This window comes from Panicum virgatum, chromosome 2K (assembly GCF_016808335.1).
Source record: "Panicum virgatum strain AP13 chromosome 2K, P.virgatum_v5, whole genome shotgun sequence".
Classification (NCBI taxonomy): Eukaryota; Viridiplantae; Streptophyta; class Magnoliopsida; order Poales; family Poaceae; genus Panicum; species Panicum virgatum.
The window spans coordinates 2,176,346-2,193,870 of record NC_053137.1 but is presented as its reverse complement, the minus strand read 5'-3'; the positions used below and the strand labels follow the sequence as shown (position 1 = coordinate 2,193,870).

Sequence of the window (17,525 nt, the reverse complement as noted above, 5' to 3'; positions counted from 1 at the left end):
TGCTGCAGAATTGTGGCTAAAACTGGAATCGATCTGCATGTCGAAGGATCTTACCAGTAAATTGCATATGAAGTTGAAGCTGTACACGCTTAAGATGCAGGAGGGTGATTCGGTGATGGGTCACCTATCTGTCTTCAAGGAGATCGTTGCTGACCTAGGGTCGATGGAGGTTAAGTATGAAGATGAGGACTTAGGTCTTCTTTTATTATGCTCTTTGCCAAGTTTTATGCAAGTTTCCGTGACATCATACTATTAAGCCGTGATGAACTAACCCTTGCGGAAGTTTGTGAGGCACTCCAGTCTAAGGAGAAGATGAAAGGCATGGTGCAGACAGATGGCTCGTCCTCTAGGGGCGACGCTTTGCATGTCAGAGGCAGATCAGAGCAAAGATCCTCAAGTGATAACAACGATCGTGGCAAGAGCAATGACAGTAGAGGCCGCTCCCAGTCCAAAGGTCTCAAGAAGAAATTCTGTAAGTATTGCAAGAAGAAATCTCATATGATTGAGGATTGCTGGAAATTGCAGAATAAGGAGAAGAAGAAAAATAAATCTGATGGTAAGGCTAGTGTTGCTTCTGCTGGTAAAATTCTGAGTCAGATTGTTTGGTTGTCTTTGCTGGTTGTGTTGCTGGTCATGATGAGTGGATTCTTGATTCTGCATGTTCTTTTCATATCTGCACTAATAGAGATTGGTTCAGTTCCTATGAGTCTTTGCAGAACGGTGATTTTGTGCGCATGGGAGATGATAACCCGTGTGAGATTATTGGCATTGGCTCTGTTCAGATCAAGACCCATGATGGCATGATTCGCATACTGAAGAATGTAAGGCACATACCAGGGATGAAAAGAAATCTGATCTCGTTGAGCACACTTGATAAAGAAGGACTCAAATACACCGGTTCAGGTGGAGTTGTGAAGGTATCTAAAGGTTCTCTTTTATGTTTGCTGGGTGATCTCAATCCTTCAAATTTATATGTTCTCAGAGGTTGTACTTTGCATGGTTCTGTTTCTGCTGCTAATGTTGCTAATGCTGAACCTAGTAAAACTGACCTTTGGCATATGCGTCTTGGACACATGAGTGAACTCGGTATGGCAGAATTGATGAAGAGAAACCTGCTGGATGGCTGCATTCTGAGTGGCAAGAAGTTCTGTGAGTATTGTGTATTTGGTAAGCATAAGAGGGTCAAATTCAATACCTCTGTTCATACCACAAAAGGTACACTTGATTATGTTGATGCTGATTTGTGGGGTCCTTCACGTAAGCCTTCATATGGTGGTGCTCGTTATATGCTTACCATTATTGATGATTACTCTAGAAGAGTCTGGCCTTATTTTCTGAAAAGCAAAGATGATACTTTTGCTGCTTTTATAGAATGGAAAGTTATGATAGAAAGGCAAACTGAGAAGAAGGTCAAGGTGCTTCGAACTGATAATGGTGGAGAGTTCTGTTCGGATGCTTTTGATGATTATTGCAGAAAAGAAGGCATTGTTAGGCATCACACCATACCATACACTCCTCAGCAGAATGGTGTGGCCGAGCGTATGAACAGGACTATCATCTCGAAGGCTCGTTGCATGCTGTCCAATGCCCATATGAACAAGCGTTTTTGGGCTGAGGCTGCTAATACAGCATATTATTTGATCAACAGATCGCCTTCTATTCCACTCAACAAGAAGACTTCTATTGAGGTATGGTCTGGTATACCTGCAGATTATTCACACTTGAGAGTTTTTGGCTGCACTGCTTATGCTCATGTTGATAATGGAAAATTAGAGCCTAGAGCTATTAAATGTCTGTTTCTTGGTTATGGTTCGGGAGTCAAAGGATATAAATTGTGGAATCCTGAAACTAGAAAGACTTTCATGAGCAGAAGTGTTGTTTTCAATGAATCTGTGATGTTTACTGACAGTTTGTCCACAGATGATGCTTTAGTTGAGAAATTACAGTCACAAGTTAGTGTGCAGGTGGAGCTTATGGATGACTAGGAAAATGAAGTTGTTGGTAATGATGTTTCAGATAGTATTCCTGATACTGTTCAGCACTCACCTCCAGTTTCACAGTCTGATTTGCAGCATGAGGAGGATGTAGATTTACCTATTGCTCTTCGCAGATCAAAGAGGAGTTGTGGACCTCCAAACCATTTAATTGAGGAGTGTAATCTGACTTATTATGCTTTGAGTTGTGCTGAACAGGTGGAGAATGCTAGTGAGCCAGCAACATATTCTGAAGCCATTGATTCTGTTGATAAGGAGAAGTGGATCTCAGCTATGCAGGAGAAGATGCAGTCTCTTGAGAAGAATGACACATGGGAGATTGTAAGCTTGCCTGAGAAAAAGAAGACTGTTCGCTACAAATGGGTCTTCAAGAGAAAGGAGGGTTTGTCTTCTAGTGAGCCTCTAAGATTTAAGGCAAGGTTAGTTGCAAAGGGTTTCAGTCAGATTCCTGGTGTTGACTATAATGATGTATTCTATCCAGTTGTGAAGCATAGCTCAATTCGGACTTTCTTTAGTATTATTGCTATGCATGATCTTGAGCTTGAGCAGTTAGATGTGAAGACTGCATTTTTACATGGAGAGCTTGAGGAGAAAATTTACATGGATCAGCCAGAAGGATTCATAGTACCAAACAAAGAGAATTATGTTTGTAAATTAAAGAAGTCCTTGTATGGTTTGAAACAGTTTCCTCATCAGTGGTATAAGAGGTTTGATTCATTTATGTTGTTACATGGTTTTAAAAGATCTGAATATGATAGCTGTGTTTACATTAAGATTGTTGAGGAATCACCTATATACTTGTTGTTATATGTTGATGACATGCTTATTGCTGCCAAGAGCAGAAAAGAAATAACTACAGTAAAGAAATTGTTGAGTAGTGAATTTGATATGAAGGATCTTGGTGTTCCTAAGAAAATTCTAGGTATGGAGATTACTAGAGACAGAAAATCTGGTTTATTATTTCTTAGTCAGCATAATTACATTAATAAGGTTCTTCATCGTTTCAATATGCATGATTCAAATCCAGTTAGTACTCCTATTGCACCTCACTTTAAATTGTCAGCTGCTCAGTGCCCTAGTTCTGAGGAGGATGTTGAATACATGTCAAAAGTCCCATATTCTAGTGCTGTTGGTTCTTTGATGTATGCCATGGTTTGCTCTCGCCCAGATTTATCATATGCTATGAGTTTGGTTAGCAGATACATGTCTAATCATGGTAAAGAACACTGGAAGGCAGTTCAGTGGATTTTCAGGTACCTCAGAGGAACATCAGATTCTTGTTTGAAGTTTGGGAGAACTGATCAGGGACTCATTGGTTATGTGGATTCAGATTATGCTGCTGATTTGGATAGACGCAGGTTACTCACAGGTTATGTGTTCACTGTTAGCAGTTGTGCTGTGAGTTGGAAGGCTACTTTGCAGCCTGTTGTTGCTATGTCTACCACAGAAGCAGAATATATGGCTATTGCTGAAGCGTGCAAGGAGCCAGTTTGGCTGAAAGGTTTGTTTGCTGAGCTGTGTGGAGTTGATTCTTGCATTGATCTATTCTGTGACAGTCAAAGTGCTATTTGCCTCACTAAAGATCAGATGTTTCATGAAAGGACAAAACATATTGATGTCAGGTACCATTATGTTCGTGATGTTATTTCACAAGGTAAATTGAAGGTATGCAAGATTAGTACTCATGATAATCCAGCTGATATGATGACTAAACCAGTTCCTGTAGCTAAGTTTGAGCTTTGCTCAAGCTTAGTTGGTTTGACAGTTTAGCCCAAGAGGCTATTTGGCGCCAGAAGTTCTGTTCTTTGTTGTGTTCAGGTGATGATTTTGATATGCTACAAGAAGGAATTTGTCTCAAGGTGGAGTATGTTATATTGTGATCCAAATTCTGATGGGAGATTGTTGGAATTTAGGCTTGGCCCATTAAGGCCCATGTGGTGCAAACTTTTAATCCCACATTGCTAGTAGAAGTTGAGGAGACCACATGACTCTCCTATATATCTAACCCATAGGCTTCACCGGTGAATATCAATCATATTATTCCTCTTGTAAGCCGCCGCTAGGTGTTGTACACAAACACCCGATATAGTGAAGTTCTTGCTGGCTGGCGCCCGTGGTTTTTACCCTTCGCATTGGAGGGGTTTTCCACGTTAAATCCTCGTGTCTTTCTACGATTTGATCTTTCTATTTCTCATCATTTTGTTTGCCGTCGCTTCTAACAACAGGCGGGCCCGGCTGTTGGATATCTTGTTCATTACTGTCTCAGCTGGTCAGCTTTGATCTGTATAATTGCACGGAGATAGATGCGACTGCTCTCGAGTGGTTGAGGTAAATCTGATACCCGATCGAGTTGCATGCGTAGGCAGCACAACAATGCAATAATGTGAAGTGAATCCTGGAAAGCTGACGACGACTGGACAAAGCAAGTCATCACAAGTGAACGAAACCCGGAAGTCCTTGTGGCGTCTTATCCTAGCTTGGCACGGGAAGCCTCCTGTGCATTTCCTCGAGCTTCCCAGCTCGTTCATGGATGGCCGGATGGACAATCAGGTGACGCAGCATACACGGTAGACGATGGATGGATTATTCGACGACCACTGCTCGAGTCCCGTCTCCCGGCCTGCACTACCTGCCATTCATGTTTGCTTTTGTGTACCTGAAAGTCGCTACCGGGTGGAGAGCTGAATCAGCCTCTCAAACAGTAGATGGGAAGAAGCCTGAAACAAACCATGCATGAGTACCCATCAGAAAATTACAAGTATACGTCTCGAATCCGTGTTCTTTGTTTGATGGTAACATCACACAAGTACAGTCATCAGTCATCATCACATCACGTACTCCTTTTACAGAGGCTCTTTGAGATATAAAGTTGGGTTCTTAGAACGCTGGATGCATGCGCTGCTGGCTCCAGCTAAATTGATTCTAGCTGACCATGCCATGGCCATGGATCTACAGTTAAAGTTGGAGCCCGGCAAAGTAGACGACAACTAGCCAAATATGCCGGAGGACGTTTGGAATGAAGGAAGTACCGAACTGACAGGGCGATGACTGGAGAGTGACTGCACAGGGCGGTAGGGGTACATATCTGTAAATTATATAACCGAAAATATATTTCTATAAAAAACGATTTGAAAAAATATAAAAATAAAAAAAACACCCGGAAAGACCCAGTGTGCAGGTCAGGGCCCATCATAGAGGGGCCATTACGAGTCACACATGTGACTGGAAGTCACAGTTATTTTTCTAAAATTATATATCCAAATCAAAATCCGACTGCATCACTGTGTTCTTTGCGATGAAATCTTCAAAACAAGATCATACATGGATGATTTATTTTTATGGAACTACTCCTAAATAAAACAATAGAGTTCAGTAGTCACCACGACAACATTTTATTCAGAAAACAATAGAGTTCAGTGTTGGCACTGGCGTTTTTTAGGCGTCCCCACTATCGAGGTCTTGACACGTGGCATTCTTGTCTTTTAACTGTTGACAAATGTGAAGAGGTTGGTGACTGAAGAAATTAATTAGCAGACCGAACTTTATTTAGTGAAAAGGATATATCTGGCCGAGTCAGAGTAAGATATAGATTGTACAACTCCGACAACACTTGTGACTGTGCAGCATCTTCTGGCTAGCTGTTCTTCATCTTGGGTTCATAGTTTCTCAGGAACAGACAATGCAGCTGGGATTCTGGTTTGCTGTGTTGCATTGCAAAGAGAGCTTTGTAGCTTCCATCACCATATTGTAATCACCGGACGACTTGTCACAAATAAGGTGCCCATTGTACATATGCTCGGCTGCTCGGCACACAGGTAGATCAGTATCAGTTCCCACCAACTGTGGCCTGCTGATGGCGCTGTCCTCGGGCATTGCCCAGGAGTGCGTGAGCCGAGTGTCCTCGTACATCTCAAGCAACAAGCTCGATGACAAGGTGTCCTGAGCACTCATCATGGCAAGGCTCGAGATGGCACTCTCTCAGTTGGAGTTTGCCCTCAAGAGCTTAGTAGCCATGTTCCCGTTTCTGTTCCCGGAACCGGAACATTCCGGAACGAGGAACATGGAACGAGGAACGTGGCCACGTTCCACGTTCCCGGCTTCTATGCTCAGAGAGGACTGGGAAGATGCCAATCACGTATGTTTCTCTGCTTCGTCGCAGGAAGATTATCAAGAGAGCCTACGTCAAGGGCACAGAGTTGCTGAACAATCACAGGCTCCATGTAAGCCTATGCTGCTTTACTCTCAACTTTGATGAGCTTGACACTTGCGCCGCGCCCAAGAACACAGAGAGTTGGTCCTGTGCAACGCAGCATTTTCTGACTCTATGCTTTTATTTATATATCTGAATTATTTACTGCCTAACTGACCTGAAAAACAGTAAAAGACTCTGACACTTAACCGGCCAACTCCAAGTCTGCAACTGACAATGACTCAACACCAACAGACACACAATAATCATCTACTGACACGACTAGGATTACTCCAACACTGCAGGCGCTGGAAGGCCATGAAGTGGCCGGGCAAGTGCTGATAAGGAGTTCCTCCTCCTCCCTTCAAAGGATTGCTAGTGCTGCAAATTTGTCCATCTCTTCTCTGCTTGGATTAGACAAGGATCAGCTGAGTTCCTCCATTGTCCAGACGTTTGAATGCTATGCAGATTGTGCAGACAAGTTCATAACAAACGTGGAATCTGGCTGCCACTTCGCCGAGACGCGTACCGCTATCCATTTGTCAGTCAAGTTTTTGAAGGGAAAACTGTCTGTGTATCAAAAGATGAAAGGAAGCCAGCGGCTTGTAGGAAAAACATGACTTAGTACTTAAACATTTCCAGGATCTAACACCTAATCAACATGAGCACAACCCAAATGAAATGACAAGTTGTAGATCTAGACCGGAAGAAGTGGCATTGCAGACGTAGCAGATGTTCCGGCCATCTTGGTTGGGGACGAGAGCGACGTAGGGGCCGTAGTCGTTCACATAGTTGTACCCGACGTAGTGGAAGGAGTTCGTCGCGGGTACCGCCTCCCTTCGGGTCGCCACCGGCACTGCCCAGGGACGGCGGCGACAGGTTAGCGACGGCCTTCAGGAGGCTCCAGCACCGCCATAGATCGGGCAGTTGTAGTGGGGCGGCTAGGGTTTGGACTTAGTTAGACTGACTTTCCAAAGGCCGGGCCCCACTATTTATTATGGCGCTGGGCGACCTGGGGCCACAACCACGTGTACGGTTGCGCCTCCGATCAGGGCGCGGAACGGGATCTAACGGCGTTCTTATCCTCTTTTTTTTTCCGTTTTCTCATTTTCTGGAATTCCGGTGTTTTTGACCACCAAAAATCCAACATTCTCCCCTTTGGTCTAAAGGCCGATAACTAATGCCATACTTTAAAGTAGAGTTATGCAAGAGTGAGTTACAATAGTGAATGAATCCCACTGCAACACAGTTGTCTACAATGCACAGAACTACTCAAACTAATGGGAGGTGGTTGTCTTATGACTCTTCCAAGATCACAGGCTATCCGATAATTCCATGCCGGCAATAAGCTCATGAAAATATTGGGAGGTAAGCCTTTCGTTATTGGATCCGCGAGCATTTCCTTAGTGCTTATATGCTCTAACTCAATTGTATGATCTTGGATTCTATCCTTCACAACAAAATATTTAATCTCGATGTGCTTGGCAGCGCCACTCGATTTATTGTTGTTAGCATAGAAAACTGCAGCTTTATTATCGCAGTATAATCTTAGTGGATTACTTATGCTGTCTACCACTCTTAGTCTGGGAATAAAACCCTTAAGCCACACAGCTTGCCCTATGGCCTCATAACATGCCACAAACTCAGCTTGCATCGTCGATGCTGCTGTAAGCAATTGTTTGGAACTTTTCCATGAAATCTCTCCATTCGCAAGTGTGAAGACATAACCTGATGTCGACTTCTTAGTGTCAACACATCCTGCAAAGTCGGCATCTGAATAGCCAACTACTTCTAAATTCTCAGTTCTCTTATATGTGAGCATGCATTCCTTAGTGCCCTGCAAATGAAGCAGAACTTTCTTAACCGCTTTCCAGTGGTCCATACCTGGATTAGACTGAAATCTGCCAAGCATCCCATGGTGCGAATGTCGTGGTGTACAAACCCACAGCGGGGTGGCATAGTGCATCCGCCTAAACCCAAAGGGTGAGTACTCGGGGGGTCGCTAGGATTAGTCCGATCTAGATGCAAGAACACGATGAACACAGAAGATTTAGAGTGGTTCGGGCCGCCGGAGCGTAATACCCTACATCCACTATGTGTTGTATTGCTTGTCCTCACAAGAGGTTGCTCGAGAGTGGTTCTAGCTAGTGTTGTGTCTGCCCTTGGCTTGGCCTTACATACTCCTCCCTTTTATATCTCAAGGGAGGAGTGTACATAGCCGTTGGGTCCCCGACAGATGGCCCCAGCGATGTAGTATAAAATAACATATTGTACAGACATTATGGCGTTGCAGGCGATGGAGATCTTATTCCTGGATTTCCTTGCTTTGCCTTTGGGAATCTTCCGTCCGGCATTGCCATGCCCTGTCTTATCGAAATGGCGCCAGGGCATAGCTTGCGGCGTAGCTTGCCTTAACCTGCCGCGTAGCTGAACGGGTCGTGTAGCTTGCGGCGTAGGCGGTATGATGAAAGGGCCGTGCCGTCGTATGCATTTACTGCGGCAGACTAATGTACACCACGCGTGCGGCGCCTGCGGCTGCACTGTGCACCTTGGTAATATGCGACCAACAGTGTGGTCCCAGAGCCCGCCTCGGTAAATCGCGGCCTACAGTGTGGCCTGTCACGCCTCTGCGGCGGCTGCAGAGCATGCCTCCACTACCCGCATTAAATACGGGTGGTTGAGGGAGCTTCCAGCGGAAGGCTTATCCCCCGGCCCGTGTCTGTGGGACACGTGGCGGGGATGCTTCCAGAGGAAGGCTAGCGCCCGCGCCCACGTCTGTGGGACACGTGGCGGCTCCGGACCCCTCCCGAGCGGAGTGTTGAGCCGAGGGCTCGCGGGGGTCCGGATGGGCACGTGGAAGTCCCGGACCCGGCTGGGGGTCCGGATGGGCACGTGGAGGTCCCGGACCCGACTGTGGGGGTCCGAATCCACGGCTGAAGGCCCTGAGCATCTCCACCTCTGGGACACGTGGCCTCACCGGATCCATCCCCGCGCGGTGGAGTCGGTCCGAGGCCGTTTGCCCGGTGAGACGGAGTCCGACCACAGGGGTCTGGCTACTCAGGTCCTTGGGGCGTAGTTACAGATAACTACGCTTGTATTAGCCTTGTCACAGTAGGAGTGGGTACCCCAGTCGCGGGGTACCGACAGAAATCCTTTTGTCTCATACAACAAGTTTTTATCACTGCTTGCTAATTGGATGTCATCCACGTAAAGCACGAGAATGATAAAAGAGCTCCCCTTGATCTTAATGTATATGCAATTGTCCACTACATTTTCAATGAAGCCTAATTTCTTAATTACTTCATCAAACTTAAGGTACCATTGTCAAGACGCTTGTTTTAATCCATAAATGGATTTCTTTAGTTTGCATCCTAACTGTTCTTTGCCTTCCATAACGAAACCTTCCGGTTACGCCATGTATACACTCTCTTGCAAATCACCATTAAGGAACACAGTCTTAACGTCCATCTGATATAACTCGAGATCAAAATGTGCTACTAGGGCCATAACGATTCTGAACGAGTCTTTCTTTGAGACAGGCGAGAAGGTTTCTGTATAATCGATTCCTTCTCTCTGTGTGAATCCCTTAGCCACAAGTCTTGCTTTGAACCGTTCGATTTTCCCTTTGGAGTCATACTTAGTTTTATAGACCCATTTACAGCCTACTTTCTTAGCTCCATCAGGAATTTCTACCAAGTCCCAAACCTTATTTGTGCTCATGGATTTCAGCTCTTATTTGTGGGAGTATTCACTACTCATCGCTTCCTTAAACATGTTCGGATCATCAACCTTTCCCATATCGTGTCCTTCACTTAAATACACGAAATCTTCTGAGACAGCTGTTTTCCTTTCTCGTGTCGATCTTCTTAGAGGTTGTGGTTCCACTATGGCAGCAGGTTCAACTACTTGCTCTTGTTGAACCTCTGATGTCCCGTCAGTGCTCTGATCCTGTATTTCCTCAGTAGGCTCTTCCACAATTTCATTTTGATGCTCATTATTTACAGGCACATCCTCATGCTCACTTATGGCAGGTGTTCTCTCTGCATTAACATCTGGAGGATCAACTACCTGAGTCGATGTTGTAAAACGAGTCATAGGCACATAATAATTTTGAGTCATCGGAGTGGTCTCATAAGTACGCATTTCCTCAAGATCAATTTGTCTTGGCTCAGTGCATCCATTTTTCTCTAAGAAGACAGCATGCCTTGTCTCAACAAACTTAGTGGTACCCTTAGGACAATAAAATTTGTATCCCTTTGATTTTTTCGAATAGCCAATGAAGTAGCAGCTTTCTGTCTTAAGATCTAATTTTCCAAGGGATGGATTAAATAATTTCGCCTCTGCTGCACAACCCCAAACATGCATATAATTCATACTGGGTTTCCTACCCGTCCAGAGCTCATAAGGAGTCTTAGGGACTGACTTACTAGGAACACGGTTGCTTATGTGTGCGGCAGTCTTTAGCGCTTCCATCCATAAGCTCACTGGCAATGTAGAGTTGCTGAGCATACTACGCATCATGTTCATTATAGTGCGGTTTCTTCTCTCAGCTACTCTATTTTGCTGAGGTTCACCAGGAGTGGAATACTGAGTTACTATTCCATTTTCTTGTAGGAACTTAGCAAAGGGACCGGGGATTTGTCCATATGTGGCATGTCTCCCATAATATTCGCAACCTCTGTCTGATCTTACCACTTTAATCTTCAACTCATGCTGATTTTCTACTTCAGCTTTGAAGATTTTAAACTTATCAAGTGCTTCAGACTTTTCTCTTATAGGGTAAATATAACCATAACAGGAGAAATCATCAGTGAATGTAATGAAATAACTAAACCCATCCACTGATCTTACATTAAATGGACCGCAGATGTCAGTGTGAATTAACTCTAGTAATCCTGAACTGCGCTTAGCTCCATCCTTTTTAATTTGTTTTGCAAATTTTCCCTTAATACAATCAACGCATTGATCTAAGTCAGAGTAGTCTAATTTAGGGAGTATCTCTTCTATAATGAGACACTCCATTCTCCCCTTCGAAATATGGCCTAAATGTGAGTGCCATAATTTTGACGAAGTCTCATTATTACCTCTCTTGCGCTTATGGTTGATTTTGCTTACATTCATCACAGAGATATTATTTAAGGACAATAAATAAAGCTCATCATGTAAAGGTGCATAACAAACTGTATCACCATCACAACTTATTACACATCTATTGTTCCCAAAAGTGCACGAATATCCATCTCGATCTAACTTAGAAACAGAAATCAAGTTTCTCTGAATAGATGGAACATAAAGGACATCTAATAAACGAAGAGTGAAGCCGCTGTGAAGTGATAACTGAAGAGTCCCAACGGCCACCACTTCTGCTTCAACCCCGTTTGCGACTCAGATCTTTCGAGTCCCCCTTCTTATAGTCCGCGCACCAGAGAAGCCCTGTGGGGAATTAGTAACATGAACAGTGGCACCTGAGTCAATCCACCAAGTCTTTAATGGAAAATATGCATAAAAGGACTCATCGACTATAGAAATTAAGTCGTCATTACCATTCTTAATGCACCACTCCTTGAAGCGATCACAGTCCTTTGTGATATGGCCCTCTTTATGACAATGGAAACATATGATGGGCTTAGAGCCATCTTGCTTAGGACCATCATAGGGTTTTTTACCCTTCTTATCCTTCTTGGAGCGGAAAACCCTCTTATTCTTGTTCTCAGAACCATCTTGACTCACATGGTTAACAAGCTCAGGGTGCTGTGAGCGAAGCCTTTGTTCCTCTTGAGCACACTTAGACACAAGTGTGGTTATGTCCCACTACTTATCACTCCCATTGTAGTTTACCTTGAAAGGCTCAAAAACTGGTGGGAGGGAGATCATGACGTGGTGAAGCAGTGTAGCATCATTAAGGGGGTAATCCAGGTCCTTAAGCTTATCCCGGATGTCCACCATCCCCATAATGTGCTCCCTAACATTACCTTGTCCATTGTACTTAGCGGACATGAGCTGGGACAAGATGGTACTTGCATTGGACTTTGTAGATCCCTTAAAGTACTCCTCAATGCTCGTCATGAAGCTCTTAGCACTCTTAGGCTCCTTCTCAAGAGCTCCCCTGATAGTGGGACTGATGGTCAAATCCATGACCATGAGGGCAACTCTGTCAGAGCGCTCCCAACGCTCCTTTTCCTTCTCATAAGCAGCAGTGCGCTCAGCAAGGGTGGTGTCATCAGTCCCTTGTGCAACTTGTGCTACAGGAGCTCGGTCTCTCATGGAATGATTCTTATCCATCATGACCAAAATCAGCTCGATCTCACGGCTCCACTTTGCGAACTTATTATCGCCTGACAGTTTCTCCACATCATTGACATAAGTAATGATACTGGCGGGAGTGGGATCTGAGTATAAGAGAAATAAATAGAGTTTAATTAGTAATGACAACATAATGAATTAATGAATTAATCAGCGTTGGCCAGAATAAAACATAACTTAAAGCAATTTACAACACCGTTGGGCAGTAGCAAATAAAGGAACTAAATAACTTATGAATAAACTTTGAATAGCATAAAGAACGCAGCGGAAACTTAATTTTGCATCACTGTTGGGCAGAAGAAAAATAAACTTAAATTTAAACTAAACATCTCATGGCAATTATTTAATAACAACATTGGTCAGAAATTAAATAAATGCTCAAAATAAACTAAAACAATTCTGAATAAAATTCACGTTAGTTTCATTTACTCAGAATAGCAACTCACAAAATTCTCATAATTTTCAGTGTTAAATATGCTCAAAATAAATTCACTAAATGCTCATATGAATTTAAACTTAAATACACTAAAAATTAAACTCAGAAATGCATAAAAGAATAAAATCGGGGCCTAAACTTAATTGGGCTAATAGCCCAAAAACCGACAGGCAGGCCATCGAGGCGGCCCAACCGCGCCGCCACCCCACTCTACCCGTCTAGGCTCGGAGCCCAGCAGCGGATGGTTGGGCTGCCAAACCGGCCCAACTCAGCTCCCCGCTTCCAGCCGGACTTATCTGAGCCGTCGGATCATCTAACCCTTAATCCGCGGTGGCGCGCCATTTCCGGCGCCTTCACAGGCGGCCATCTCATCCCCTGTCTCTGCCCGGTCAGTGGCGTCCTAGGAGCGAGGTACTGTGTACCAGAAGGCAGGAGCCTTCTTCCGTGTTTCCTCGGGCTTTCCACCTCATTTCCAGGCAGCAAACATCTTGCAGTACACAGCTCCCTTCTCCGAGTAATTCAGGGGTGTTTGGATCCAGGACTAATTTTCAGTTCGAATCACATTGGATGTTTGGAAACAAAAGAGGACTAAACATGAGCTAATTATAATACTAAATGCACAAGCCGGAGCTAATTCATGAGGCGAATCTGTATTAAACATAATTAAGCTGTCATTGGCATATGTTTACTGTAGCACAACATGGGCAAATTATGGACTAATTAAGTTTAATTGATTCATCTCACGAATTAACCTTGACTTATGCAATTTTATAGTAAATCAATATTTAATACTCTTAATCGGTGCCACACACCTGATGGGATGTGAAGGACAACAGGAAGCAGACGGGGCCAGCATCCCACGTCAGCAGGTTTGTCCTGAAACAATTTTTTTTATGTTTGACTAAATTATAGAAAATATATATTAATGTTTATAATGCAGAGCTTCGTTACAATAACTGTAAAGTACCAATAGGTACTTTTAGATACTTTTGCGTTGAACTTTTTGTGGCCGTTGATCTATGGAGTATTTACAAAATTAAATTAAATTAGTATTCGGCCTCTCTCTCTTTTTAGTACTTGGTCCCACATTTTCGTTCCACCAGATACTTTAGTCTATGTACTTTCAGGTACTTTCTATCTTGATCACTGTACAATTCCATGAGATGGACGGCTTTTATTTTTTCAATCATTGTAAAATTTCTCTACAAAATGCATCCGGCCAAATTCATGCATGCGTTAGTACTCAATACCCATCTTACTATTACTAATTGGAGACTCCTTTTAAAGCCTCCAGGTAATGCCACCTAGGATTTCAGGTGGGCAGTCTAAAAAAATAGAAAAATTCTACAAATTCTTATATAAATCAGAAACATCTGGCCATCAATTCAGCAAACTCTAACTATAATAGCCATTAGATCTGTTATCTTTTTCTAACAAATTACTCACCTATGCCATTATGAAAATAGACTAAAGTAACATCCTACACATCTTACTATTACTAATTGGAGGCTTCTTTTGAAGCCTTCAGTGAAGTCACTAGGATCCTAGGTGGACAGTATAAAAAAATAGAGAAAACCTACAAATTCTCACAAAAAATCAGAAACACAAGGCCATCAATTTGGCAACTCTAATCATAATAGCCATTGGATCTGTTATTTTTTTCTAACAAATTACCCACCTTTGCCATTATGAAAATAGACTAAAATAACCCCCTAAATATGTATCTAAATTACCCACCTCTGTCATTATAAAAAATAATCTAAAGTAACCCCCTAATATTCATGTAAATTACCTACTTATGCCATTATAAAATAATATCAAATAACCCCTTAAATTTTTATACATATTATCTAATGATACCATAATAAAAATTTCAAATAAATCCAAAATCTGAATTAAAATTATATTATTATAATAAAATATGAACCCGCATCAATATAAAATTCTAAAGTACTATGTCTATTATTATTAATATAATATTTATGTTAATATTTATATAAAATACAAAGCATAATGTGTGTGTCACCATATATTCATGTATAAGAGAAGAGATAAAAATGCCAATTTTAATTTCATGCTGGTCACATAGCTCAAACAAAGTGTTGAATTGAATACATATCAAACACATGTGGATGTGTGATACAAAGTTAGAAACTAAACCTATCACATTTATTACATTTACATAATGATAGATATGTATTTTTACAGTACTAGATAAGAATATTTAATGAGTTAAAAAAAGTGTGAGATAGATAATTATTAGATATTTTTAACTAGCCCGTGTGGGATCACGGTTTGATAGACTAGTATATCTAAATTACACACGTCCCTCATTATAAAAAACGGGTTGATATAGACTAGTCACAATAATGCATATGCATGTATCCGGCCAAAGCCTTTGAAAGAGTAGTATCTCGATCGAATCACGTACAGTATTTATGTACTCATGCATGCTCCAGCATGCGTCTGAAGGAAACTACACACGGTCATCACATCACATCACATCTACAATGCACACAGCTAGCTCCTAGCCTCCTAGCTAGAAAGTGGGAACCGCATGCATCTATCTTGCATTGCATTCCCTGGAGCTTTCCGCCTCATTTCCGGCCGGCCGGCCAGAGCCCACAGGCCACAGCTGCCTCGCTGTTTCGCACTCTACACAGTGCTCAAAATCAAAGGTGGTTCCTCGCTCCACTCGAGCAAGCTGACATGGAGGACGGTCTGCCACTCAGCGTTGAAGACGGTGCTCGTCCTTAGAAGAAGGACATGAGAGCCGTAGGTCCGCTGCATTTCGTCGAGCTTTCCACATCGTTCACGGGCAGCAGACATCTCTGCCTCGCAGTTTCGCCGTCCCTCCCAGCTAGTAGAGTTCTCCACTTCTATATAATTAAACAGCTCGTCCGGTAAGAAGAAGAGAACGACGCACGCAGCCAACCACCACACCTCCTTCTTCCTTCTCTGGATATCATTCACACCACCTCGCTCCCCTTCATCCCATCATCACCTGCCTACCTTAGGTCTTGTCTGATCACCATCAGTTGGTGGGTGTGATTATTCGCAGGGCGCACGCTGCTGAGGTAATAAAGGATTGGCATTCTCTGCACCTACGTTTTCTCTCTCTTTTTCTGAAATAAATACATTTTCTCGATCTCTTATTTACGTCAAACTGAAGCAGATCCTGTGTAACTTGTTTTGCCTGTCCGGCAGATCAGCTTGTGACCACTGTCCTCTCTAATGGGGGAAATGGTGGCTTCGACTCTTGCTCAGGAGGGCGTGAGCAGGGTGTTCTCGTCCATCTCAACCAAGCTCGATGACAGGGCGTCCAGAGCTCACAACGTCGCGAGGCTCGAGATGGCACTCTCTCGCTTGGAGTTTGTCCTTGAGTGGGCCAGGAAGCGGCCAATCACATACGTCTCCCTCATCCGTCGCTGGGGCATGTTCAGTCGCGCCTACAACGAGGGAGTTGATCTGCTCAACAAGCACAAGCTGCCAGCAGCGCTCGAAGGCCACGCAGAAACTGGGCAAGTGGTGGTAAGGAGTTCCTACTACTACCTCCAACGGATTGCTGGTGCTGCATATTTCTCCCTCTCTTCTCTTGCTGGCCTTAACAAGCAGTGCTTGAGCTCATCCGTTGTCCAAATCTTTGAGGGGTACGCAGACAGTGCTGACAAGTTTGTAGCGGACGTGGAGTCCGCCTGCCCACTCCGGCGCGACACCTTCTTCCCCTACCCATTTGTCAGGAAACTTCTCCAAGGGAGACGTCTCATCTACCATAAGAGGGTGAAAGGAAGCCAAGTGCTCTGGTTTGATATATGTCCTGTGGTTTCGGAAGGGCGTGGCGTGGAGGCATATCTACCATATCTATGGTTTCGATCCCGAGAGGCTAGATAAAAGTTTCAGCCTATTCTTATTGCTACGGCTGTCGGAAAGCACGGACATAGTTGGGACTGCTATAGATTGCGTGCAGTCATCCGCATCACTGCTCAACCTTCCAGCTCAAGATGCAATAATTGGACATCTCACCCAAGTGCGTAATTTACAGGAGATTTCAGATTCGTATGCTCCTCCCTTTGTTAGCTTTGAAAAACAAAATGCACTGAGCACCGGTTGAACCGACGTCAAGAAAGATCTATACACCGGTGCAACGCTCAAAACAGCACACTGCAGGTCAGTGAAAAGGTATCACCGGTTGAACCGATGCATCAGAGTGAGAATACACAGGTGCAACCAGATGAAGAACAAAAAACCCTAATGTGCGAGAAACCTACTCACCGGTTGAACCGACGCACATGAGCACAATCGTCGGTTTAACCGGTGATAGGAAAAACTCTGTCCAGAGATGTTTTCCTAGCCCGCGATCCTTGAAGAACTTGACGATCGACAGACCAAATCACGTCCAAAGCTCACCAAACTTCATAGGCACGATCACAAAGGACTTGTGAACATGTCCACGGAAGGAATCGACGAATTACTCCATGGTTTGGAAGAAATCAACGAAATTCGAAGCAAGATTGGGGTTTTCTCAAGGATGCAAAAACTTCGATTCGTGGTGACTCGTGATTCCAGGGATTTTAGCACTAGGCTAGAGGGTTTTAAATCACTT

The 17,525-nt window shown here is 43.6% G+C and overlaps 1 long non-coding RNA gene across 1 annotated transcript; it reads left to right on the top strand.

Moving 5' to 3' along the window:
• Window positions 1-15,662: 15,662 nt before the first annotated feature.
• LOC120660784 lies at window positions 15,663-16,987 on the top strand. The gene is made up of 2 exons (XR_005669739.1): window positions 15,663-15,999; window positions 16,130-16,987. It is a non-coding gene; the product is annotated as an uncharacterized LOC120660784 (long non-coding RNA).
• Window positions 16,988-17,525: the final 538 nt, after the last annotated feature.